The following is a 27383-nucleotide window of genomic DNA, read 5'->3' as shown; positions in this document are numbered from 1 at the left end:
AGAATCTCCTTCTGAACATGGATCAAAATAACACACTCAAAATAAGATTGTAGAAAAATTAAGAATGCAGAAATCCTAGTGGTGAGGTGCCAATATTTCATAAAATCCATGAACATCTGAAATCTCCAGCATGGTGTAGGAGCAAGAAGGGGGCCTGGCACAACATTTGTCCTCCTAGAGACACAGGAGTCACATTGCTTGTTTTCATCAGGTCCATCTGATGAACCTACAGCTCTGCCAAACACACAGGACAAGCCAACACTGACCTAAACTAGTGTTAGCCTCAGTGGGACAGTTTACAGTCTACAGGGACTGCAAAGAATTCTGCTGTCACTAAAGAGGTCTGAAAAGCCAAGAACCTGAAGATTCCCTTCACGGACAAGGTGGTTGCACTGGATGTATGTTGGATCCATGTGCCGAACAGAGCCATTCCCACAGTGCTTTGTGGGACACACAAGGATGGAAGCTAACTGCACCTAGCACAAACCTGCAGTGAATCCAGTGGGACAGCACAGCAGTACTGGTAAGCACATGAGTGTGTATGGGGAAGAGAAAATGGCTGGAAAATAAGGAGGTTTTATACTTCATGTGAACATTGAGAAGACTAAAAGATTGAAAGAAACCAATTAATTAGTTTTTGCAGGATTTGCATTATAAGTCTTAACTTGGCAGGTTCTTACTTGTGTGGATAACTAGAAGCAAATAGTTATTGAGTGCAGGAGAAATCAATGACCAGAGCAGTGAGATGGAAGATTTTGAATTCCACAAAGAGTTAATCTGACAACCTTCTCCACTGCTGCCACTCTCCTTACCCAAGTGAGCGTGTGTAATCATGGTAAGTTATTCAATTCACAGACATGTTGTGACAGTTCATTAAAAACTGCAGGACATTTTCAACATATATAAATACCAGTAATAAAAACCATTATTAAAATTAAATGATCCTTGGAACAACACGTTATTTAAAATCCCCTCAGAATACTGTAATTCGCTAGAAAGAAATTGGCAGAGAATAGTTATTTGATGTTCTTAGGGTCTGACAATCTGGTAAGACTCCAAGATTTTATTTTCCTGCTATAAGATTTATCGAAGAGTCAGCAATTGGATGGTGTATTCTTCATTAAATATATATTAATACACATTTCAAATTCAGCAGTTGCCAGAAATGTTTGACTAAATATTAATTACAGCTTCTTAGGACTGGGAAAGAAGCTCTGAATTGTGTGACTAGGCATGATAAGTTCTAATGCAGTCTTCATGACATTACCTAAACAGCTTGTCCAAGCAATTAAGTTACCCTTTAAAAACAAAACACCCCCCCTCCTACAAACAATGGTAATCAATCGAAACTCACTCTAGGAAAGGCATATACCTCTATGTATTAACATCCCTTACAAAAAGGAATCTCTACTGCCTCAGACCAGCTTTTCAACCAGCATTCTCTCCTGCTCTGTGGCAGCTCGTGCCTTCACTGGATACGAAGCGTGCCATTTCAGTGGGGGCACTGCAGTCTCTGGGCCCTTATCTGTATTTTTTGGTCACCAGCCAAAACATTCTCTAGGAAACACACCCATTTGAGAAGCATTGTGCTATCTATCCCTTCATGACAGGAAGCTTGCACTGCAGACTTCCATTTCTCTTGTCTTGCATAATATAATTTTTGTCTGTATAATTCAGAATCACAAATTAGAGTAGTGCCCATACTGTTGCCACTGACATAGAATGAAAACAAAGAACTCTGTATTTACTACGGATTTGACAAAACATTTGGTTTACAAGTCCCAAGAGAACTATGAGTTCCCTTTCTAAGTGTAATTTTGCACAAGTGCACTGCAGATAACCTCTTCTGGAAAATAACTGTTTGGGCAGCTGGAATTTACTATGATGTCATCAGGAAACTACTGTAACAATATTCCACCCATAATGGCAAAAACAGTTCCTGCAACATTCATGTAATATAAAGCATCCTGCAATACATCAGTCTATTTTAGCAGGTGCAGCTTCTAAATAGCTGAAAAATAAGACATCAGTCCTGTTATTAATATGACTTTTTTTTGGTGTGTATGAATAAACAATCTGATTTAAATCTTCTGGTTTTGTTAAGCAGAACAAAGTAATGACTACTTCAGCAATGCTACTTTAATATCAAGGGATCATGCAAACACTATAAAGAGCATTCATAAATATTCCCCTTCTCTTCCCCACTAAAGAAAAAAAGCTTTTAAGGGAAAGCTGAAATATTAAGATAACAATATCCCATTTACTACAATTAAAAATTCACTGACTTTAATGACCCTGGATTGACTCAAATGTTGAATGATATTTTTGTGTAACTGTTCAGTCAATTTGAGGCCTTGGTTCAAGCATCCAAATGTGCATATAAAGCAAGTGTACTGATTTATCTAATTTGTTTACATTCCTTATCTATGGTTTTAAAAGCTATAAGAGTGTTCTGACAGTTCTTTGCTATTAAATAAAAAATCCTGCTCTGCAATTATCACAACCATGGCAGGTAAGCCTCGGGTTCTATGTCCCACAGACTCCTCAGGGAGAGCTCTTGGGAGCTCTGTGGATGTTGTAACACCCCCATGCATGGAGCTGAGTTCAAACTGTGCTGTCACTCAAAGCAGCAATGATCCCAGAGAAGAAAACGCATGCTACAACCCAGACACAGTTGAGATAAAAAATGTCTAATAGTCCTTAAAAACATAAGTAATAATAAAAAGGCAATGCCTTTAAAGTTACCAATTTCTCATTTATATATCTACAGATTCCATGTAGATATATAAAAAAATAATTTCATCATTACAATTGCATATATAATTCTTTTCCCCTGTGATCCTGCTGAGCACGGTGATGAGAAATATTTTATCATATGAGCTGGCAATACCCCCATATTACATAATTCTGGAGCTAGCTTGCCAAATTTTTAAGGAAACTTCCCTGTATGAGCATCCAGAAGCCACTCTGGCATTCACATTCCCACCACCCCAGACTTTCGCTGCTGGGACTAAAGTCCCTTCCCAGCAGATGGCTCCAGTGACCCCAGGGGTGTCCCTCTTGGCTCCCTGCACACCCCACACTCACAGTCAGACAGGGTTTCCTCACTGGCTCAGCCCTGGGTTTCCCATGGCAGAGTCCCAGATGTCTGGAATCCTAAAGCAATTTAATTGTGGTGCAGTAACACAGAAACAGCTCGAGCTGGTGCCTCTGGGGAGGGATCCCCAACAAAGGAATCCCCAGGTTTTGTACCCTCCATGCCTGTGATGGTCTGGGGTCTTCCTGCTGAGCTCTTGGCTCCTGCTGTGTCCCAGTGTCCGGTCACCTGGCCACTGCCACGGGTCCCTGTGCCCTTTGCTGTCTGAAAGGTCAGCACCAGGTCACAGCCCCTTGCCTGCAGCTCCCACTGCAGCTGCACACCCAGTACCTGCTCTAAGTGTATTGCTCAACAAAACAAACATCCTCATAGCAGGATATAAAAGCAGATCACCCTCTATTATATGTTCTATTACATTTCAAAGAAAACAATAAACCTAAGTCTAATCAATTGGTTTTAGTTTTTCAAGTCCTGTGATGGAAGGTGGTCAGTGGTAATTTCTGTCTGGCTACAAATGCTCATTGATTCTCTCTGTACTGCAAGTCTCCAGACAGTGGCTATGGATGAGTATGGATTATCTAAATCCATAGATACTGCAAGATGCTACAGATTGAGGGTTTTTTTCATCTATAGGTGAACTTCCTGCTGTAAAAAATGTCTCAGGACTCTCTTCTGCTATGTGTCCCCACAATGAGCCCTAGAAAAGCAAAGCAGAGGGCAGGATGTGGGGATTGCTGGTAAAAAAACAGAGCTCCAAGGCACCAATGCCTTCACTCTCAGAAGGTTGTCAAATGCACTTAAATCGTTTCAGTGGACTAGATAACAGTAAATCCCTCACCATTCTATCAAGGTAGCCAGGGATCAGGAAACCAAATTTGACCCTTCATGGCCACAAGCTTTTATCCAACAGTGTCCAGACGTTAAATAAGGGAGAAATGAGGCTGGTCTAGTTAAAATCCTCTTTTCCTTATTTCCTTATTTCATGGATAGCTAATGACAAGGTACACAGGAATCAACATATCTGTGCTTGTCACACACACAGATCCTGCCTTAAATGTAGATGTCACTGGAAGATGTATTTACCTTCCTTGTATTTAAAAGGCATAATACAGCAATTACTTAAAAATTCAGATGCTAGGCATGTTGTTAGACATACTAAAAAAGGACATAAGCAAAGCAAGGTTTTGCAGAATCAGTACTTATGTGTTCAAGATGAACACATATATTTTAATCCATTGACTCAGAACTGAGTGACAGTCCAAAGCTGCAGAAAAGAAAAACTCTATGGTTTTGGTCTTCACAGCAGTTTTAAGTAACCACCATTTAGAAGAATTTCCAGATTCCAGCTGAGAAAAGGACAATAAAAAAGGACCTTTTTTTTTTTTTTTCCCAGCTACTACTGCTTTGCTTTTATAAGCCTTTTGAAACACAAACTTCTGTGCAGGATGAAAACGCATCACATATGGTATTTCTGAGTTTCAACATACTCTGGCTGTCCTCAAACAATTTTCAGTCCTTTTTTTTTTTTTTTTTTTTTTTTGGTAATTAAGCTATTTAAAGCAAGTGATTCCTTCTCGGCCTGCAAAGAGTGGCTGGGAAGTTTCTGATTTCCAATGTGTTGCTCACATGGGATAGATTGTATAAAAAGAGTTTCTAGATGAACTTGTAGAGAAACACTGAACAGTGGGTGATGCCACAGAAGATAATTTAGTAACAGACATTGCCAAAATTTTAGCAAGGGCAGACGACAGTGAAATGAAACCTTGAGAAATCAGTTTGGGCTACTGATGAAGTGGCATTATAACTGTCCTGCTGGGCCAAGGCTACTACTGTAGTCAGAAACAGATCCTTTAAAAACACTGTCAGAAGCAGAGATGGTCCAAAGGGATCCTTTCCCTGGTGTGCTGCTGTAATTTCTGGCAATCAATATCTTCCCAGTCCAAAAGGTGAGCTGTGTTCAACAGCTGGGGAGGGGTGTGGGGAAGCAATTATTTGTCATGTCTCAGGACATGACAAATAGCCATCCAATGACTAAAGAAGATACAGAAAATTCATCAGGAAGCAGTTTTAAAAACTGAGAAAGTGTATTTTTGCATTGTATTTATTTAAATTGTGGAAGACAGGCATAGGTTGCTTGGAGGCAAGATTAGAAATTAGGTCAACAGCAGTTAGAATTATGGAGGATACATCCAACTGTCCATGCCATTCATTAAATTATAGCTTTCTTTTGCATCACCTCATTTCATCTCCTCTTCTCTCTGAAGCATTTCATGGAAAGAATTTCAATTCTGCCATTTACCCTCCAGGGTGATCAGCTTTGCACATAAAATTCAATATACGACCATAAGGACAGTACATGAACCTCCACTGTTTCCAACCCCTATTCTCAGAAGTTTTAACACCATTTGTCTGTTTGACCAGGTGCAAGATGATATTTTCACATAACAAACAAAAGATCTGAATGCTCTTTCCTAAGTATCAATAATTTACTTAAGCCACTTCATTCTAAATATGTTTCTTTTCCCCACTTTGAACTTGGGTGGATACTCCATTAAAGTAAAGCAAAACCATGACCAATCACCACATATGTTAGGAACATTAAAAAAAAAAAAAAAAGAAAATAAAAAGAAAACCAGTTTTAAGAAAAAAATTAATTTCTTAGAAAAAAGTTTAAGAACTCCATTCTAAAACATAATTTAAAACTAAAGATGTGAAATATGCAAGATAAACAGCCATCTTGCTGTACTTTGAATATTGCTTCCAGATGTGAGAAGCTGTAGTCAAAGAAACATGTGCTCTCTAATTTTTTTTTTTAATATCAGATAATGTTTCTTTGAACTAGCCAGAGTCCACAATCTTTTCCTTTTAATACAGACATGTTAGTATTCACTGCATCTGCCATGGCAAATCTGGTCTTCTGATTTGTATTAGAGCCAGTACTTGTGACCCTACTGATATAAAATAGGTTTTGCTTCCAATTTTTTTTCAAGCCCACCTGTGACTCCATAGAAGGTATAAAAACACCAACCATTAGAACTGTAAACTAAAATTATGCAGATGTCTCTAAATAAACTAAAATTATGCAGATATCTCTAAATTTCTGTGAAAAGCTTATTAATTTTCCTATTTAAAAAAATAACCTCCTCATAGTTCCTCACAAATAAATATTAATCCATTCCCATTAGTGACAAATGTAGCAAGCCCAAATTTATGATATGTTACATAATGTTACTATTTTGCAGCATTTTTATACTACTTCAAACATTGAGGATAAATGTGATTTCTTTAATGGTGTCCCCTAAGGAACTTCAGTTAGAGAAGCACCTGCATTATCATCAATAATAACATTCCAGTCCAATGCTAAACTCACATCTGGTTTCACATGGAATCTCTATCCTGCTTTATATGGGATGAGGTCCCTTGAATTGTGTAAGAACAGGCTGACAGCATCCCAGGCCATGGGCAGAGCCTGTTCTTTTACCGACAGCAGTGTACAACTAACAAACTGAGATACCCACAGGTAGATGTATCCATATATCAACCCCCTGAGAGGTCAGACCTACAGGAGCAAAGTCATTGTCAGTGTTAAAGCCAAGAGAGAGAACACAAAGTCCAAAAAAAATCACCACAACCTTCACAACGAAACCTGTTAATGCCAGCAGCTCTGAGATCTGACATGCCTGAACACTGTACATTTAATCCATGATTTTAGGCAAGTTGAAACCAGACAAAATAACATGAAGAAAAGTAATGCCATTAAATGGGAGAGTAATTTTAAAAGGTTCTGAAACATTTTCAGTAATTTGTATATTTGACATTACTTTACCTTTTCCTCCAATGTCACTGCTGTTCTGCATCATTTCCCATTCCTCTCCTACAGAGATTTTAATTTAGTAGTCACAGTTGTTTCTCTTCATTTACCTTGACTGACAGGTGCTCATAGTGTTATTTAATTGTACCATGTCCTGCTAAAACAATAGTAAGGACACAATCTTCAAGAGAACAAAAAACAAAACAACAAAACAAACCCAAGAGATTCTGAGCACTTAGCGATTAATAAAGAGAAGTACTTTATTCACTGTAGCAGCAGAAGTCCATGCTAATAAGGCTTAAAAGTGGAACAGGACACGAAGCAGTAGAGCCTAGAAGAGCTTAATGAAAGTGTAACTCATTAGAGTTCCCAAAGAGACCATGAGAATGTGAAGGACTTGTTAGAGAAGGATCTACAGAGTTGGGGAAAAAGAAGGTTTTTACTGAACAAAAGGAACACTGATTTTCTCATAGGAATAAGCTGATTCTGTGTTAGAGAAAACATTGCCATTGGGGTAGCATGGGATAAAAGGTTAATGTCAATATTTAGCATACTTTCACTGTACCAGTTGTCAGAAAATGTTGCCATGTAAAAGCAGTTAAATGGAAAATAATAGGTGAGCAGGAACATTTATATCAGGAATCAATAGCTATAGAAGACAGGTGCAGAGCCAGGAGAGCACAGGCCTCACAGACAAGACAAAGGGAGAGCTGAAGGTATCCAATTAACTAATTACTGACTGCTAAAAACTATGAGGGGGTGAAGAGTTTCTTGCTGACAGAAACCATTTTCCATACCACAGAAGGGTGATGAGCAGGGCAGGGACCACACCTGAGCCCTTTCTTCAAGAAGCTGAAGGAAGCTTAAGTTTGGCACTGGCAAGTCTCTTCAGCCCTTCAAGAGAAGCTGAGGAGGCACCATGGAGGAGCACATCCTCTCAGTGTGAAACACCTGGGAATACTTCTACAACTTACACCAGCCCAGGATTATTTATTCATTAACTCTGTTCTCCTCAGCGCTCCACCAAAACATAAAATTTAAACACACTGTTACATAGATGTAACATAAACATAAACATATAAACATAAACAGAGACTTTCAGTCTCAGACCTCAGGTGCTTTCCACCTGCACATAGGCTGGATTGCTACAGTGGTGCACGTACTTTGGTGGGGTCTTCAAACTCTGGGAAGCATTGGAGGTGTTCCACAGCAGGCAGTGTGTCCCACAGCGGGCAGTGTGTCCCACAGCGGGCAGTGTGTCCCACTCCAGCTTGCATGTCCCACAGCGGGCAGTGTGTCCCACAGTGGGCAGTGTGTCTCACTCCAGCCTGTGTGTCCCACTCCAGCCTGCGTGTCCCACAGCGGGCAGTGTGTCCCACTCCAGCCTGCGTGTCCCACTCCAGCCTGTGTGTCCCACTCCAGCCTGCGTGTCCCACACCGACACCGTGCCCTCACAACGGCCTTTTTCAACGCCCCTTAACCTCGGTGCACAAGCCCTGGGAAAGGAGGGGAGCCCAGCCCCACGCCCCCCCCAGACACATACACATACACAGACACATACACAGACACACACACAGAGCTCCGGGCTCCCACCCTCTCTCCCCACGGGCCGGTCCCTACCTGCCGGCCGTGCCGGGGCCGCGGGCAGAACGGGAGAGCAGCGGGGCGGGAGCGACAGCGGCCGCCCGTCGCCCGGCAACGCCGCGGCCCCGGCACCTGGAGCGGCCCCCGGGCCCGCCCATGCATTCATCCATCCATCCCTCCCTCCATCCATCCATCCTCCCTCCCTTCCTCCCATCGCAGCGGCCCCGCCCGCTGCCCGCGCCGGGAGGAGGAGGAGGAGGAGGAGGAGAGGCTGGAGAGTCTCCCGAGGCAGGAAGGGCTCACGGCTCGGAGTGGCAGAGCAGCGTGCTTGCAGTGGGAAAAGCGGCAAGGCAAACAGCGGGAGCAAACGGCGGGGAGCAGGAGTGGGCACGGAATTGAGGACAGGAACGGGACGGGAAAGGCAGCAGGGCCCCGTGTGGGATTTGGGTGACACGGCTGAAGGAGGGGTTGGGGGCATCCCTGTTCCACACAACATCCAAAACCTTTGCCGGCCGATGAAAAACTAACATTATCATGCACAAAGGTGATCCCACACACCTGCAGTGTGTGCAAAAAATGCAGCTATGCAGCTTGTGGCAGATAACAAGGCTGGTTTCACCAAATGATTTTGCATTAAAAAAAAAAAACCAAAACAAAACAAAAAAAACAAAACCAACCAAACAAAAAACCCAAAACAACCGACTAAAACCCAAACAGATTCAAAGAATAAATTTCCAGACCAGAATTGTCAAAAGATTGGTGACATCATCAAACATCTTAGTGCAAGAGTGCAGCTCTAGTGCAGCTCTTACCATTTGCACTCACAGAAGGTATCTACATTTCCACATTTCAATATAGGATTTGTAAATCAGGCACCTAGGAAGATGTGATTCCTATCACATCCTCCTAGGTGCTCAGTGGTCCCACATGAAAAGCCTGCTTTTTCAGGGGTTTACATTCAGGATGGTCCCAGCATTTTCTTGGGAACGGCCCTTAGCAGTGTTTCTCTCAGAGGCAGGAAGGCAAGAGGTCTGGAGGGAAGGCACAGAGTCCTGCCTGCCATGTAGAAGCGGCTGGGGTTTTGACTTCACTGCTTGCATGCAGCTCACCCCCTCACACCTTCTTTGTGAGGATGTGGGAGAGAAGCAGCTGCTGGTGGATTGCATCAGCATTTCCTCTATAACTACATCCAATTTACTGTAGGGTTTGGAAAACACTTAGACCATGGCTCAGGAAATGTGTTGACTCCCCTCTTGCAGGGTCTGACGATCAATTAACATCAGAGAGAATCACCAGGGGCCTGATTTTCCAAGGTGATGAGCACACTCAGCTCCACGTGGTGTCATTGCAATCCAGCTGCCCATCTTCACAGGAAGGAAGGCAATGGGCCTTGACGTGCTCCAGGAAGGTAGTGTGATTCAGTGAAAACAATACTGAATCAAGCATCTGCCCCTGGAATTTTATTCCCAACTCTGCCATTTTTTTTCCCAGGTAACTAGCTCAGATCACCTTGACTCAGTTTCCCAACATACACCTTCTTGGGACACACTTCCCAAAGGTTATCTGTGGAGCACATGTACTGTGTATGCACATATCTGCATGGTAATTTTCTTCTTTTCCTTATTTTGCGGGAAATAATCTACTTATGGCCAATGCAGTCTAAACTATTTGAAACCAATCGAAGAAGTGCATCTTTCCATCACTGAGGAAGAGAAAATTCTGGCACAATTTCAGGGTAGATACCGAAGCTTTATGTCTCTTTATTCAAAGTTACTGTAATTGTGCTGGCACCATTCCCAGAGCTGAGCTAAGGTCAGTGAGAAATCCTTAAATTAATAACTGTGGAGCTGATGTGATATCTATCCAGGAACCATGTTGTACATTCACAAAGCTTTATAGGAAAGAAGAGTTATGTTTCAGTTTATCCAAGAAAGTTTTAGAATCTTAGTATTGACAATTAGCATACCTGGGACCTACCTGGAGACAGGGGACCTGATTTTGATCTCATCTTCACAGGAACTCCACAAAATGTGTTACTCTGGATTAATTCCATTGGTGCTACCCAAGTGAACAGGAATTGGGTGAAGCCTCCTCTGAAAGCCAAGCCTAGATAAACATGCTTTTCCTTTGGTAGTCTTACTTTACAAGAAGAGATTTGTCTGTTCTGGTTTTATTCAGTCACAAGCAGCATCCAATCAATCCAGTCTATAATTAATATTATTGATCAATAGATAATCACTGTTGCTACTTGCATAATTAACATTTAAGATTTGATTGTCCTACAACTCAGAAACAGAACCAGAGGGGACTTTCTGGTCAGAGGAAAGTTTTCTGCTTTGCACATAACCCATCAGACTCATTTAGATATGTATCAGTGTCTCCCCCCTTCTGAAAGATTGTTCAAAGTGTCTCTCTGAAGATAGTTCCCCTTGCAGCCTGATCTCTTACCCTCATTAGTAAGCCCTGTGATCACCTTTTTTCTTGCGAGAATCCCTTTTCTAGCACAACTAACAATTTCATAGAATCATAGAATAGTTTGGGTTGGAAGGGAACTTTTAAAGGTCATCTGGTTTAAGTAGGTAATACAGAACAAGGATAGTCATCTGCATTTTATACAAAAAGACAAAAATCAAAACTAATCTGAGATTAAGTGGAGAGCTCATCCTATGGTACTGCCACCCCCACGCAGACTGCAGTTCTGCTAGAAAATTTTCCCATCTTCTTGTATTGCACGATAAGCAGAACACTGACAACTTTGGTAATTCTTCTGTTGGTTAAGAACTAGCAGCTACAGTAGCATTTTCAAAAAAAATCAGCTCAGGTCTGCAGAAACACTTTTGAAGTTTCGACTGTGGCATTAACCTCATGATTTCATGTGATTGAAGTCACTGTGTTCAGGAGATGATGTAAGAACAGTTTCGACCACAGCAGGTGTTTAGAAGTTCATCATCAGAAGCAATGAATGAGGCTGAGAGACTGATCCAAAGATCCGGAGGATGACAGGAGTCTGCAAATTGAATTTATTTTTCTGTTACTGCACCTGGCATGAAAAGAAAGGGCAACGAGAGAATCCAGTTAATAAAACATCTCTGATTCAATGAATCTGGGCATTTGTTTTTGCTCCTTTTCACAGGCTTATGTGAATTCATAAACTGCAATCAGAAAGGAAAGCTTCGTCAGGAAACATTTGGCATTTTGTACAAAGCTGTATCTTTTCAATCTGAACTAGACCTGGAAAAACATTTGATAACAGTTTTTATAGAGTATTTTAACTCAGACTGAAAGATGGGCATTCATAGTTTTATGTTGCCCTTGCTTCTATAAACAAGTGAACCAAACTACTAATGTCGCCAAAGTTGCACAGCATGACAGAACCTGTCTCCTCTCACTGCTGCATGCTTGCTCAAGGAAAGTGAACAGCCTCCTTGGCTTGATAAATTTTTGGGGTACTAGAAGGCAATAAAAACAGCAAATGGTACCTTGTCATGGTGTAGAGTCTCTTAGGGAAAAGGTAAGCTTAAGACAGGCTTCAATTGTGTTGGGATATCTCTTTAGCTTAAATCCTGACTCAGCTCTGCTGGGAGGGAAGAACTCTGGAGGTATCCCACTTACTTTACAGCAATACCCAGTGCAGATGCCACACCAGAGGAATCTTTCCTTCCTTTGTACTATTGCTTTAGAAAAGCAGATTCTGGTTCATGACCAAGAGATTACACTCAGAAGTAGTTGCATTACTGTGCAGTCAAGATGATTGATTGGGATGAAAGACATGGGGTAGCAAAGGTGAGATAGGACAATGTATTGATATTTGAGCCACTGAGCCAGGACTGCCTAATTCCAGAAGGGCTATTCCCCATTTCTGCCTTAATTAAAATGAAAAGTTGTAAATAAATACATTTGTAATATTTTTTACAGGAAAAAGGAAACAAAAGCTTCTTATCTGAAAAAAATACTGAGAGCCAGAAAAGTATACTTATACTCCCTTGTTTATATAATTCTTGACCCCAGATGTATAAATGGTAACTAGAAATGCCTGTGTATAAATTATTATTGTTTTGTGCCTCTGTTCAAAGCCCTCTACCTTTCTCAGTTTCTTTTGGGTCAAACTATTTCCTGGTTTTGGAAAGCTCAAGGATGCTGTCTACACACATGTGCATTTCCAGTAGATGGTATCCTGTCCCACGGTATGGGACAAGTCCAAAACTTCTCTGCAGCTGCCAGATGGTAATTTTTATCAAAGAATGGGTAGATATAAAACCCAGTGTTGTTACAACTGTAGTACCACTATACAGCTTCATTCACTTTAGGTGTATCACTGAGTTTGTTGTGATAGGAATCCTCTGCAAGAGAAAGTCTTGCTGAGAAGCCTTAAAAATGGCAGGCTTAAAATCAAAATATAAAAGGAAGAGCGCTGGCTGCAGGATTAAAGCCCCTGGGACACAGAATGTCTCTTCCTGATGATATTAATAATCCACACCTGGACCACATTGTTGGTGGTCCTTGCATTTCTTCTGGGATGAATTCCATGGTCAGTGATTGAGTTACAACTTTGTTTTCAACATTAAACTAAGGGGAAAATGAATTGATGTTGGAAAGGAGTTACGGTCAGCGACTCTTTCTCCATAGTTTTTCAGGAGCAACATTTGTTCTTTTTCATTGCTTGCTGCAGTGTAAAGGAACCTGTGGCCTCACTGTGCTTCTTAGGTTTGTTTTTCCAAGCAGGATTTAGCTGTGAAATTCATCTAGCTGTCTTCAGACAGGGAAAACAGCAGCTTTCCAATGTGTACTTGCTTTTTGTGCCAATGCAAAGCCACCGTAAAATGTTACCGAATTAAGAAAGGGTTTGCTATTTTCACTTCCCATCAGTGTGACAACATATGATGTGAAGCAGTGGAGAAACTGGCACTTTAAAACAATTTAATCAGGTCAAAGCACCAGTTTGCATGCCATTACACCACTTGTTTGCATGCACTTTGCACAGTTCAGAGCTTACTCTGAATGCAACTCATGTACACCGGGGCTTTCAGGCATCACAGCAACAGCACAACTGTGAGCCACGCTATGGACAACAGCTCTGGCTAGAGTCCTCAACAACTCCCTGTCCTGCAGGGCAGCAAATAAGGTGGCTGGAGTGCAGTCTGCAGATGTGGAGGGAGGAGATCAGCAGGTAGATAAATGGGGCCAGGCAGTTCTGCAGACTGGAACAAACACTGCATACCCTGTGCATCCCTGTGCTTGCCCATGTAATCCTAGGGCCAGCACCTGCAGCCTGAAGACACGGCTCCCTGTCCTAACATTCTAAGATCCAAAGTCATCCTTTTGCCTCAAGTGCCATGCCTATCCCCAGGGTTGTTTCAGCTTCACAGTCCATGAGGCAATTTGTGCTTCCTTCTGGCTCAGCATCAGTGAATGAACTGAGCAAAGGCAAAAATGGTCCTCTCTGCTCTGTCAAAGGAACCTTTGACCCTACGCATCTGCTTCTGCTGCAGGCAGCCTGGAGTTGAGTTCAGCAAATATTATACAGGAAAGAAAATGATGCAACACACCACCATACCATACTGGGATTTTCCCTAGAATTTAAGCAGCTCAGGTTGCCTTTTCCATTGATAGTCTCTTTGGAAAGCCTTGGGATTCATCTGTTTTTGAGTTACTGCCATGTACAACTTCCTCTAGACTACTAGAAGGAATCCCATCCTCATAGAGAATGAAGAATGTTTCCCTGTCCCCAAAATGACAGGAGAGACCTGATTTCCAGGCATTCTCTATACAGCCTTGGCTCTGATTCTGCATAATGTGTGCTTAGAAAAAGGACTGTGTACTTAAATTCCAGCAGCTAAGTTAGATTACCGATGAGAAAAGATGTATTATTGGTATGCTTCTGTATGTTTTATGCACTGTCTAAAAGTTTCAGTAAAAATTCAGCTTCATTACCTAACTCAGCATGCTGGCTGAGACCCAGACAGATGTTCAGGTAGTGTTTCCAAGTACAGAAAACCATAAAACACATCCCAGTCCACAGAAATCTCACACCTACCTCAAAAGCCTTGCTTAACAGCCTTTTAAAGGCTGGATCTGTCAGCAGCCCCACTGTCTGGTGACAGTACATGGCAGTGAACATGGCATGTTGTCTTCCACAGGGAACTCCAGTCATGTTTGTAGGCCAGCTCTTTGGCCATGAAAACCTGCACTTTATCACTGCTCTTTGGCCTGAATGCCTGCACTTTTGGCTAAGCACTCTATCCTCTTTTCTTGAAACACCTTAGAAGAGACCCTGGATTAACCCTTATATTGGTTGAACAGAAACTCCTAGTGCCTGAGCTGGGTGGTGGGCATATGGCTGAGCATTTCCCTTCAGAAGAAGACAGAAATTCAGAATGGGAATCCTTCCATGTCCACAAACAACTGTTATTTGTAGGAGCCATGAAGCTCCTGTAGTACTGTGACTCACCTTCATTCACTTCCTTCACAGTACGAGCAAAGACCTTTCATTCCTAGACTTTCCCACTGTCAGAAACGGAGATGGACTTTTGACATAGTGAAATGTGTGAAATCCCCCCAACAACTCCTGACACACCACCACTGGCAGAACCTATCTTCCTTGGAATGCACACAACCTTCCCCTGTCCTGCCCTACAATGGCCACTTCCTATGCCATGCTGTGGATGTACTAACACAGACCATTCCACGTAATCTTGTGTACCAAACACTGGCAGCTGGCTAATATCTAAGTTATCAGTTGATTTCTCCCTGCAGTAGCAGATCAAGTTACAAGTTGAGCTGCTGTTAAAAATACATTTCCTTCTCATTCTCCTTAAAAGCCGGTGGAAACACAAGTGTCTAGGACACAACTATATATTAATTGTTTACTGGTTAACTCCTGGCTTGTGGAAGCAGATTTTCCAGGCGTAGATCACAGTTTCCTTTTCTAGAGAATTGGGTGGCTGGACATATGCCTACAGCTGTTTGCACAGGTCACTTCTTTCTTCTTTGAGATACTCGCCTCACAGCACATGAGCAACACGCTCAGCCCTTGGCAACCCGGAGAGTGAAATACAGAGACCTGGGGGGAGTGGGGGTGAAGGGGAGGGAAATAAATAACCCCACCACGGGTGTGATCTCAAATCTATTGAAGTTAAAGGAAGTGCTTTCAACGTGCACCATCTACTCTGCAAAGACATGCCAAACTAACTCTAAGCTATTGGGCTTTCCAAAACCCCCACAAAGACTATGTTTATAAATTGGTGTTGTGTTGATGACAACCATTGTGATAACTCCTGGTCAGTAATCATTAAAATAAGATCCTTGTTCCAAAAGTGTGCTTGGCTGCAGCAAGAGCTGTATGTAGGTACCAGGGACTAGGGCTAATGACAAAGCTCTGTCTGGATGGAGAGAGAAAGGAGAGACAATAAATAAAGGAATTAGCCTGAGGAATATTTCAACCATGCTTCTGTAAATACCACAGGTAAGGAAAGATCTTAGAGTAGGAATTGTCTCCAATTTGGACATAGCAATATCTGAGTACTTTTCATCCAGCAAATTTGTAACACTGTTTATGAAGGAACTTTATATAATTTTTCCTGCTGCAGCAGGAAATGTTGCTTAAGCCCAACATTTAAAAATACCTCTGCCATGTGGAGATGAGCAGGTGACTCAGGACAAACATGCAGATCTCATCTTGGCCCTTGGATAGGTGCTGTCATATCACAGTACATTTGTGAAATCAGCAGCCCCGGTATGCTTCTAGAAAAAAGCATGCCAGCCAGAGGGCAAATCTACTTGTGCAGTCAGTGCACCTGGCATTACAGCCTGTGTTGCAATCCAGACCATCTATAGGTACCAACCATCTATGAAGGGACCAGCTCAAGGAGCTGGGACATCCCTCAGGATGGGCTCAGGATGGGCTCAGGATGGGACATGCTGCTTGCTGCTGTACCAAAGCCAGCTGAATGACGTCTCAGAACAAGGGGCAACTTTTATGTCAACAGTGGAATCACTAATACATGCATCTGCAGGCTTCAAACCAAATCCCTTTCTTGGAACAATGCAAAGGGAGTTAAAGGGGTATTTTTTTGTTGAACCTAAGGCTGAGCTCCCCTGCTCCAGACTGCAGCACACAGACAGTGGGAAGTGCGTGCGGACAGACAGGACTTTGCTCTCTAAACCAGGCTGGCTCCTTGCCCAAGTCTCAAATGCAGCCTGTGAGGATTTGATTCCAGACAATTTGATGGATACTGTGTGGGTGCTGGAGGCAAGAGAAGCCAAGAAAATGAAATATCTGTCTGTCAGTTGCTCTGTTTCCTGAGATATTTAATATAAATCCTTCACTTCTGTAAATATACTCTGCATGCTGCTATAGGTAAGGTATGGTTCTAAGTGTGATACTGTGAGAAAAGCATGCAATACATAAACCAAAACTGAGACTGTTTCATCTACAGGCAGCATTCCTTATAAGTGGTATTATCATCCACATGATAAATTAATTTATTTCTGCAAACAGGTCATAAATTATATGTCAGCACAGTAATCCCCATTTATCCCATTCTTTGACCTCCCCTGCAATATGCCTACTGAGTCTTTTCTACCTGCACTGCTTTTAACTTTATCAAGTGCCTTAAGCCTTCTGAATTTTGATCATTGACTGCCAACAACTGCAGTGATTAAACTGAAGCCTGAACCATCTCCATTACTAAAAACTCACCACTTGCCTTTTCAGCAAATCCATTTCAACAGCATTCCTCTCCTCTTCCCCCTTGTCTGGGTCTGAATGAAAAAAATATGCAGGAGCATTTCCCAGGGTTAATTTTTAATAGTATCCTCACTGCTGCAGCAGATGAAGTCATTTATTATCCAGCAGGCAGCATGCTAACATGCTAGGCAGTGGCAAATGCTGAAGGAGGTGACTCAGGCACAAGCAATCAGGCGGAGTTGTGCATTCCCACCTGCCGGATGGCTCAGCACACAGAGCCCAGCACAGCACTTGAGTTTACCCTACACGTGCATCTTCATCCGAGGGACACCTGGATTCCAGCCATGCAGCCGGTAAGGTTTATGTGCTTCACAGTCATGTGCAAAGCACATACATAAACAGAGGCCAGCCCTCCCTCTGTCTGGGCACTGTTTTCCTCTAAGAAAAGTGGTCATCCCTGCTGCAGGAATGTATCAGATCAGGCAGTTTGGCCCCAAATAACACTTTGTGATCTCAGACAGATTGGAGCTCAGCCTACCCACCTGTAAAACAGGTTTAATGGTAGTTGGCTTTTTTAATAGAAAAGCTGGGAGGATTACTTCATGTCTGAGATCTCTAGATGAGAATTGCTTAGTGGCAGAGAGCAGTTTAAAAGAACAGCTCAAAATTAGGGCCAGAGCAGGCTAGCAGCCCAATGAGCAGGTAGAAATGACTACAGAAGCTGCACTGTTCTTGTCTCATTACCCAAGAGCCTCAGAAAGTCTGGGATGCAGATGATTCACAAACCAGAAAGTGCTTTTGAATTACTTATTAAGTAGGATTCATGTTGCTTTTACTGCTCTGGGATGCACTAGGTTGGGCTGCAGAATCCCTTTTGCCATCTCCTCAGAGTGAAATGTGGTGGTAATGTAGGGTTCACTCACCCATGTATCTATCACAGCTGTATTTTTGCCTCCACAGAGTAGACCAAAGGCCACTGAAGAAGTACGTGAATCTTCCCTGTATGTGCAGTAAGCTTTGGATCAGACTTCAGTAAGCCAACCAGAACGTGCAGCTAAACATGCTACAACAAGTTCACTGGCATGTGCTGATCTGCAGGAGAGCCGGTCTGAGTGTGCTCCTGAAAACCAGGAAGATCTTGGCTAAGAAGGCAGCAGCTTCCTGCTTAGTCCTCACCGGAGCACACCAGTGCTGCTTAAAAGGAGAAACGGAGCAGCTCTGAGCCCATTCCCTCCCCTGTGCATCGTCCCAGAGAAGCCAGAGGGAGGGTATTGTTTTACTCTAAATTCACTTTGTGATCACCTAAGTCCCCCAAATCCCAGTGCTAGTAAGCTCCAATGATTAAACATCTCACTGAAGGGAAAACACAGCTTATGCCTTCTACCTCCATGAAAGCATATTGCTAATGAGAACTGGGAAATGGCTCAGTGTTAATACAACATCTGGAGATTAACACAAGCTATGATAGTCAATGGCTGAAATTCCATCAATCACGTGGATTCATGTAACAATTCTGATCAGTGTTTTCGTACGTTAACCTCAGTATTTCCCCAACTGAAGTCTGCTGACTGAAAGTGGGAAACACAAAGTCGTGAATCTGAATCCAGAGAAGAAATTTGCAATATGTTGCTTTGGGTATCTCAGCTTAGGAATCTTGCAGGAGGTCTGACTTCTGAAATCTTTAGTGTCGGCCCCCTGAAAACCCTCAGAGAGTATCTGGGTGAATTGGGCACACACACACACACAAACACACACACACACAGAGAATCACACCACTGCTGAGCTCACAAACATCTGCCTGAAAAGTTACCTAGAAACGTGAAATGGACCTGCACCAGTCCTGCAAGGTGCAAGTGACTGCAGGTCCTCTTCTGCTTTTCACCTTCCCTGATGGAGGAGCAGCAGAGGAAAGGGGATGACCAAACTGCAGACAAACACCCCAAGATGCTGTGGTCGACTTTATGGCTTCAGTGTGGGAAAGTTCTGTAATAAGGAAAGGGGTAACTGCCAGGAAGAAGAGAATCTGTGTGAAATAGGTATAGAAATACCCTGGAGAGGTCAACTATGTCACATCTCTGACTGAAGGGATGATTTCTAGCCCTGTGCTGCTCTTGAAGGCATTTGTGTGGGAGGACTATGCCCTCACCTTTACTAGGGATCACTCAGGAGCCTAGATAGGATAGTGACACAAGAGCAGAGCCTAACTGCCAAGGAAACCTTTCAATATATAACCTGGATCTCACTTGATGTGGGAATACTGCTACCACCATAAGCTCCCGGAGAGCTCTATAACTCAGGATCTTTAGCTCTGACAATGAGCAGCTGCACTGCAGGACAGTGTCTACCTCTGCTATAAATAACGTCAAGGCTGAGGTCACCTATGGACTTGGTTACTGCAGAGTGTGTATTTGAGGTAATCACAGAGAGAGATGGAGGGGGAGCTGGAAACACTGCACAGGAGCATCAGGAAGAGGCTGCCACAGAGGAAAACAACTGTCCATAATGGAAAGGGACCAGATAAGCAAACATTACTAAGGTTGGTTAGGAATAGAGTGTGGAATAGGAATAACTGGTGTGTTAGGCGCACCAAGAAGCAGAGACATGCTGGGAAGGCTGGATTCTAGCCTCCTCTCCAGTCTACAGGGTGAATTTATTTTATTTTATTTTATTTTATTTTATTTTATTGCATTGCATTGCATTGCATTGCATTGCATTACATTGTATTTTATTTCTGCTTCACATCAGATTTACTTGCTTGCATAGGTAGGAACCGAAGCTCAGGGCATCTCCTTACAGTAGAAGGAAAATGAGAATTTAGTGAGGGGCTTAACAGAAGAGAAGAAAAGGCTCAGCAGCTTGAGCATGATGAGAAGGGTTAGAGACAATGTGTGGTCAGTATATTAAAAAACAGTCAAAGGAAAAGGAACCAGTAGTTTAACTGGATAAACACAAATGTCTTTAATTCTATCTAGTTCAACCATGTGTGCATGCCTGAATCATGCTGTGCAACACTGCTTTGAAATTTCTGCAAGAAAGAGGTGTAGTTAGCAATTGTTCTTTGATGTTGAGGGGAAGAAAATCAGCATTAGCTGATGAAGAAGAAGACTATTTTAAAAAGAATACCAATAATCTTAGCATCTTCTCCAGGAGAACATGTGGGATGGTCTGAGATTTCAGTACAAGCTCATCTGGTACAGAGAGGCCTTGAACTACACAGATAAATCTGTTGCACATCAGTGCATGCAGAAATTATATAGAGCACAAGACATTCCCTAGCAACTCATCCCGCTTCCACTCTGGAAATCTGGCAACTGCCAGCAAAAGTGACGGATGACCCAGAGCATGGTAAGTGATCCAAACTGTCCCATAAAGAACCCGGTAGCATATCAATTGCAAAGCGTTCAAACTTTTCTGTAGAGTTAGAAAAAGAAAATCACATGGGGATTAAATATCACAAAGGCTTCTTAACAAAAAATAAGGGTTCCAGCTTCCACAGACCTGAATTGTTACTGTATGAAGACGAAGGCAAATGCCCTCTCTCAGAGTGCAGTGATCTGAAGATCAGGCTCCAGGGGAATGATTGACATTCCATTCAGGCTGACAGCTAACAAAAGCTCCTGTACATATGCCAGCAAGCCACTGCCAGGAAAATCAGTGTGGCTCCCAACTTGCAGATTTCTGCATTACCAGGCCTCCTACTGTAGTTGACCCTTGCTGATCTACACTGGCAGGCTCAGCAGAGAGTGGAAGGAGACACAGGACCTCAGCAACCCTGGCAACTTTTGATGAGGTGGGGGCATTTCATTAAAGAATCAGTGTCACTTCGAAGTAACTCAGGCTCCAGATTCACCACATGATCAACTCCCTGGAAAAAGCACAAATAGCCAAAAAGAACATTTGCTGGGGGCTTAAGCAGACACCCACAGGAACAAACAGGACACTGCAGAGGGCAGTGTACTTCAGATCAGACTGAAACTAGCAGGCACTTGTAGAAAGCCACACTGCTTGTAAATACCCAGAGATCAAACCCTTATCTCATCTCTCCCCCCTGCTCACCACACACAGCAGAATCTGAAGTCCAACCATCCCATTATCCACTCAGAGGAGGGCCTCATGTTACCAAGCATTGCATACCACATCTAGGGAGATGTGATAGCTGTTCATTCCCACAGTGTCTCTACAAGGAGACTGACTGGGAAATGACCAATCTTTGAATTATGTCTTCTCTGTGTGTGTGTCTGTGTGTTTGGGTTGTGGGGTCTTTAATAGCAAAAAAAAAGGAATCAGCAGCTGTCTGTATTTTTAAACTATGGAACATGAATCTCCTTCCACTTCCAAGCTCTGATTACAAAGCCTTTCATTTCTGCAATTCCAGAGCATCATCTCTGCAAGTTTCTATTCTCAGTTCAAAATTGACCAAATCCAACTGTTAGCAAAATTTATTTCAGTCAACAGGAATCTTTTCTCTCTCTAGTTTTGGTGGGGCTTGGGCCAGGCACTTGGCAAGATGCTGCCTTGCTTATTTCAAAAAGGAAATCCATCATAAGAAAAATCTTGTCCTGGATCAGATAACCCTCCAGAAGTGACAACTTTGCGCTGCTCAATGAGAATCTTCTGCAGCATTTCAAATGGTTTAGTTGAAAGAAGCCTGAGCACACTTATTTAGTAGAATTTAATCCAATATTAATGCCATTATTTTGGGGATTCAAAACAAAGTGGTCCCATTCACTGCTTAGGTCATCTGAAGCAATGTCATGTCTTTGGAGACGATATAGAGGAAGATTTAATTGATTAATTGATGACTGATTAATTAATTTAGTGGTTTTCTTTTGTTAATTGATTATTCCAGGAGATCTTTCCAGTTCAGTGTCAATCTTAAAAACCCTTTGCAGTTGGACTGCTGCTTCCAAATCTTAGTTATCTCCAAGATTCCCAGGTCCTTGAGATGACAGTACACACTTGTGGCATTTAACATTTGTGATGTCTCTTGTGGCTCTCTCTTGGTACAACAGGCAGTAAGGATAAGCCCACTGACTTTTCCCAGTCTCTAGGAGACTGTGTTAAATTATAGTGTTGAACAGTTTTAGCATGGTTCCTTTGAGATGACTTTCATTTATCTCGTGATTTCTTTGTGTTGCAGGAGACTCAGATTTTTCCCAATTCTTTTTATAATCAGTCACTCACAGTACAAGAATTCATTGTCAAGAGTGAACTCTAGCTTTGCATCTCACATAGATTTATTTGATACATTAAGAGTTTATTTTCAAAGGCTTCTTTCCAAGTCATGCTATTGTCAGGGTTAGTAATCTAGCAGTATTTTCTCTACAATCTCACCAGGAAGCTAGAAGAGAATTGTCCATGAGTCACGAGAATTTTACCTGTGAATTCAGCTAGGCCCCAGGCAGCTCAGAAAGCTGGCCACTGTTTCTCAAGCATTAGTACTAGTGCATGAACAGCATAAATTATAATTGGGAGAGAGTGTTTTTAAAATAGAAGGGGGAGCATACACTTCAGTCCATCACACAGTTGGAGCTGTGTTACTTGTGGCTCAAATCAGTAGTCAAGGGATTAAGAAACTTTCAGCTTATCTTTCAGTTTTCAAATCTGTCCCACGAAGACATCCTTTCCAGCTCCAGAGTACAGCATACCTGAGACCCACTCCAGATCTACAAATGAGCCTATCCTCAACACAGGGTAGTTCTGCTGGCCTCTGTGCACAAACAAGAATTTTCAAAACTGTCCTCCTCTGAGCTAACAAACTCAGCTTTTATTTCCTCCCAAAGTGGTAACTATGATGGTTTCCCCTCCCTGCCCTCAGCTGATTCCCTTTTCCATTTCTAAATTCACTCACTAACCCAAGCAAGCTGAGTGGCAGTGAGTCTGTCCTTCCCAGAATGGGTTTGAAGACAGACTTTGCAAACCTATTCTATCCTTTGTGCCAAGTAAATCCAAAATACTTACAGATCTGCAGACTTACTTCACTTAAAAAAGAATAAAGGAGGACAGTAAAATAATGGAGTCTGTCAGAGAATGCAAGCCAAATTAATTTCAGAATTGGTTCATCCCTTACTGGCATCTTCAGAGTTGCATCAGCTTGCTGAGGAAATGGATTTGTCTTTGTGTTTCTGAGAATCCAGCCTTGTTTCAATTCTTCTGAACACTTCCTTCTTTCCTTCTGACTGCACTTCAGCTTTGATCCAAGTATCAGATAGGCCCACAAGGCAGTTGACTTGCACTGAATTGAACACAAACTTCTACTGACAGGTTCTGCTACCTAGAAGATGCATGATACACAAGTGAACAAAACTGATAAGGTCTCAGCTTCTTTCCCTGTAGTAGTAATAAAGCACCTTGTAATGATATATTTTTTCTGTTCCAACAGCTGGTTGCCATGGCAAGTTACTTGTGTTACTCTGTCAGATACAAGGAAACAATTTGCATTCCCTAGAAAGACAGAAATTTTAAAAGGTCGATTGCTTATCAGTTTGCTTTCTGCCATGACACTACTCATCCTCTAAGCTCAGGGAGAGATGAGCAAGAAAACATCCCACTTTGAGAAAAGGACTTGCAGGTTTCTTGAGTCTGGTGTATCTTTAGGAGGATTAAATGAAAAAATCATGAAGAATATGGTGCAATGGGGAAGCAAAATTCACAGAGAACTCTGCTTTTCTCAGTAGGCTCTCAGAGACATTGTTAACGAGAGCACAGTGCCAGAGCCTTCCTTGCAAACACTTTCCAATAAAGTTTCAGTTACACAGAAAAAGTGTGCATCCAGTAAAACAGACTAGGGCGAGCTCAAAAGCCATGGAAAGAACCAGAAAGCAATCTGCATGATTAAAAGTCAGGTGAACTTGTAGATATGGTGACAACCAAAGACCCAGAACAACAATAGCAACTGATACCACTAATCTACTCTCTGTGTCTGCTGAGAACTAATAAATCCTCTAGTATATCAAAATTATATGGTGGATATCTGGATGTATTTAAGTATGTGTCCTTGTGAAGCTAAAAAATTACTGTTACCTACTTTGCTGATGATTTTGATGATCACAAGAAGACCTTTTCATGTTCTATTGAGTTTTTTTTACTAGGGAGAAAGAAAGAATAAATCAACTAAGGTTTCTAGTAAAAATCACTCCAAAAAAAGATCTAATTTTAAAAATGTAGCCTTGATCTGTAGCTAATGAGGAAGTTCAGTTGCTCACTAAGCTCTTGGCATGTCTGTATGCCACACAGCTAAGTTTATGTCTTGTCTACAATTCCCCTCTTACAGAAGTCAAAGAGGGGTGAAAATATCAAGGAGTTAGTTTTGGGTCACAGCACCTACAAAAATCAGTAACATACCTTTACAGACTGAATTTAGAGTGTACAAAAAGCCACGACAGGATAAGCATGTCGATGAGTTATGGCCTTCCAATTGCAAGCTACATTTGGTGAAAACAATCGAAAAATTGAAGGTATGGGAACTGAAGGCATTTCAACTCCACTGCATGTTTTGGTTTTGGAGTTTTACTGTGGCAGTAAGGATCTAAGATACTCTCACTTTCCTTTTAATTGCCCTGCATGCCAGCGGACCCAGTACTTGGTTAGCCTTCCTTTCCTGTCAAGCAAGGCTCACAACAGTTAGAGCACTGCAAGCCAGACATTTTCCAGTAATTAAACTCAAATTTAGAGAAAGGAAGGAATAATCTGCTCAGGAAGAACAAATTTTTACAAACAGAATGGGCTATGACCTCAGAAAGCGCTAATCTGTGCTCTGACAAAAACAATGGAGTTACTCTGCTTTGCCACAGCTGAGGATCTAGTCCCAGTATTTTGCTTTTTAATCAAAAAGCAGAAGGGGAAAGAAGACACTTTTAAGCTATTATCACTCTCTGTGTCTTTGCAAGTCTGTGCCATCACCCCTCTGCGATTGTGTGGTTATGACTCACCAATAGGTGATTCCGTCTCTGTCTTCCAGCAGTCTGCAAATGAATAGTCCTCAGGTATCTTACAGCCTGATGTGATCTGGCACTGAAGAATGAGCAAGACAGAGGCAGTTTCAGTCTCCTCTTCTGGTGTTTCTTGGTTCTTGTAGGTCACTGAGAAGCCCAAGAAGCACGAAACTGAGGTTCCCCCATAGCTGTGCCTATTTTACTACCTATTTGGTGCTTGCTCCCTGACAAGTTCTTCTGGGCCACCAAGGTACCAAAAAATACAAGCCTGTTTTCAGGGTGCTTCAAAAAGCAAGATTTCTGCATGCTCCAGTACCCTGCCTGCTCGTTAGAAACGGCTAAAACAAGACGAGACAGGTAGCCCAGAGAGGCGGCGCACGGTGCGTGCGTGTGGCTGCCTGTGGAGGAACCCATCACCTTTGTGTGAGCTGCTGCTCTGCCCTCGGCTCGCTCGGGAGAGATGCTGGCTTTCCGTGAGCTGCGGCCCTTGCTTCCGTGGAGAACTGAGAGGTCATTCAGAGTCAGGAGGGCTTGTTAGAAGCAAGGGAAGAGTTTCGAGGTAGGTTGAAGCTTCAGCCTTTTTGTTTGGACCTGTCTCTTTGCGTGCTGGTTTTTGGAAAAGTGCTCTGGCAGGTTTGTTTGTGCTGGTGCAACACGTTTGTGAGACCTGAGAAAACCCGCACAACTCTCTCAACGGGTATCCTTAGAACGTGTTTAATCTGCTCTTGATACAAAGCTCTGCAGGGCATGAGCTTTCTTTTTATTGCGTGTCAAACATAGTATCTAGAACAATGGTTTTTAGATTGATATTCAGATTACTAGATACTTTTCTAATGGAAAAAAAAAATTCTGAAAGTGTGCTTGAAACATATGTCAGAGAGAACAGTGCTTTTCCAGTACCAGGAGTGCCTACTTTATTTGGCATCATATTCTGCATCAAAGCTTGATTACTTCTGCAAGCTGCTGGCAAATACAGTGACTATGCAATCCACTATCCAGTTTCCAAATAGTAATAGGGGAATCACAGTGCCCGGAGTAGAAAATGTCTGGTGTAGTGTGACAGAATGGGAAGCACTGCATTGACAGACCCGATTTCAGGACATGAAGCTTGAGTCCATCATATTTACTAGTTCTGCTTCAGCGGTGCTCGTTGTGGCACCCAAATAGGATCAGACGAGAGCCTTTCGACACGCTTGGACCTTCATCTGAAATTGCAGTAATTCTGCTCAGGCGGTGCATATCTCTGCTGCTAAGCCTAACTGAGCGCCATCTGCCTTATACAGAGTCAATTCAGGTGTCTTTTCCTTTGTGGCCTTAATTGCACTTGAATAATTTGGAGTCATCTATTTTTCTAGGCATTTCCAGGGGCCAGATAAATGCACCCTGTGAGCCGAGTTTAGCGCACCGCATTATCAGGCAGGACCGTGACCGGCAATAAACGCTACAATTCAGGGGTCTCTAGTTCTCCTCCCCAGAACGCCTCCGTGGGGCGCCGACAAAGGCAGCGCAGCCCCGGGCAGTCCCGCAGGGAAGGGCGGGCTGCGGGAGCGGCGGCCGCCAGGCCTTCCCCTCCCCTCGGGCGCGGGGCGCTCCTGCGGCGGGGCCGCCGCGGGGCGGGAAGCGCAGACGGGTTCCGGAGGAGAAAGGACGCGATCCCGGCGGCTCCCGGGGCGCAGGGAACGGTGGCAGCAGGGGTCACCCGCCGGAGCGAGGCAGCGCACGACCCCCCCCTGCAGCAGCTACCACCGCCGCCCCAGGGACCGCCCCGTGGCCGGGCCGCGGCGGGCGGGCGGCGGCGGAGACTGACAGGCGGCGCGGCCCACCCGGAGGGCGGAGGCGGCGGGGGCCGCCAATCAGGGGCGGCGGGCGGGCGCCGAGCGGCGGGCGGGCGGGCGGGGCGCGGGCTGGGCGTGTGCCGCGGCCGCCGGCGGGGCGCGCTCCCGCTCCGCTCCCGCTCTCCCCGCACGCACATTGTCCGGGCGCGGCGGCGGCACAGCGCCCCGGCGCCCCGTGCCAATGCGGGGCGGGCGCGGCACGCCGGGGGCGCCTCCACCACCGCGGTGGAAACTTCCCCTCGCCGCCGGGCCGACGCGCGGCTGAAGCCCCCGGCGGGGAGGAGCGGAGCGAGGTTTCGCCCGCCTGGGGGGGCGCCTCGTCTAGTTTGGTTTTTCCTACATTGGAAGGGCAAAAGCGAACACTGTTATCCGGCTTTAAACTTCCGCGCTCCGCTCTCCAGGACGCGCATCCCGGCCGGCGGGGTGGGCGAGCCGG

At 43.5% G+C, this 27383-nt stretch overlaps 2 protein-coding genes and 2 long non-coding RNA genes across 5 annotated transcripts in view; 2 read left to right on the top strand and 2 right to left on the bottom strand.

Annotated features, from left to right (window-relative positions):
* Window positions 1–8648, bottom strand: part of LRRC56 (leucine rich repeat containing 56) — a 59517-nt gene extending 50869 nt beyond the window's left edge. Inside the window, exons 1-2 of one of the 2 annotated variants that reach the window (XM_068193824.1) lie at window positions 8529–8648; window positions 6924–7065 (exon numbers count right to left, since the gene is read on the bottom strand). The gene's annotated coding sequence lies outside the window, so the exon portion shown is untranslated. The remainder of the gene's footprint in view (window positions 1–6923; window positions 7066–8528) is intronic. The other variant, XM_068193823.1, reaches the window with a different exon arrangement.
* An 895-nt stretch (window positions 8649–9543) lies between these two features.
* On the top strand, window positions 9544–11594 carry LOC137475945 (uncharacterized). The gene is made up of 2 exons (XR_011000152.1): window positions 9544–9900; window positions 9984–11594. It is a non-coding gene; the product is annotated as an uncharacterized lncRNA (long non-coding RNA).
* LOC137475942 (uncharacterized) lies at window positions 11376–26818 on the bottom strand. The gene is made up of 3 exons (XR_011000150.1): window positions 25110–26818; window positions 18989–19065; window positions 11376–11532 (listed from the first exon to the last, which is right to left on the bottom strand). It is a non-coding gene; the product is annotated as an uncharacterized lncRNA (long non-coding RNA).
* Window positions 26819–27009: 191 nt separating this feature from the next.
* LOC137475938 (GTPase HRas) overlaps window positions 27010–27383 on the top strand; it is a 40028-nt gene continuing 39654 nt past the window's right edge. Inside the window, exon 1 of the mRNA XM_068193829.1 lies at window positions 27010–27382. The gene's annotated coding sequence lies outside the window, so the exon portion shown is untranslated. The remainder of the gene's footprint in view (window position 27383) is intronic.

This window comes from Anomalospiza imberbis, chromosome 6 (assembly GCF_031753505.1).
Source record: "Anomalospiza imberbis isolate Cuckoo-Finch-1a 21T00152 chromosome 6, ASM3175350v1, whole genome shotgun sequence".
NCBI lineage: Eukaryota > Metazoa > Chordata > Aves > Passeriformes > Viduidae > Anomalospiza > Anomalospiza imberbis.
This window is presented reverse-complemented; position numbering and strand designations above follow the sequence as displayed.